Source organism: Buceros rhinoceros, unplaced genomic scaffold (genome assembly GCF_000710305.1).
Source record: "Buceros rhinoceros silvestris isolate BGI_N320 unplaced genomic scaffold, ASM71030v1 scaffold7899, whole genome shotgun sequence".
In the NCBI taxonomy this organism is placed as follows: domain Eukaryota; kingdom Metazoa; phylum Chordata; class Aves; order Bucerotiformes; family Bucerotidae; genus Buceros; species Buceros rhinoceros.
This window is the reverse complement of record NW_010432049.1, coordinates 50,937-51,316: the sequence shown is the minus strand read 5'-3', so window position 1 is coordinate 51,316 and position 380 is coordinate 50,937.

The window sequence follows — 380 nt, the reverse complement described above, 5'->3', positions numbered from 1 at the left end:
AGCAGCTCTGCCGCTGGCTCCCCGCTGATGCCGCCCTGGATCTCAACGGGAAATGCTGGAACAGCCCCACCAGGGACAAAGGGATCGGAACCAGCCCCTGGCAAAGCACAACTGAGGTGCCTCCTTGTCACATCTGCCTGCAGCTGGGCTGAGCTGGCCGCCCCCGGGAAGCTGCTAGGGGAAGCTCCAGAGAGCTGGGGCTCCAGGTCATGAGGAACAGCCCTGTGGCCCGCACCTTCCTGGTTATCCCTGGTTATACCCCGCCAGGGTTATCCCCACCAGGCCTGTCAGCAGTTCCCAGCGGCTCCAGCTTGACTCGCTTCCGCAGCTGCCTGCTCCCCAGGGCAGGGCCGAGGTAACGCCTGCCCAGCGCCGCTTAA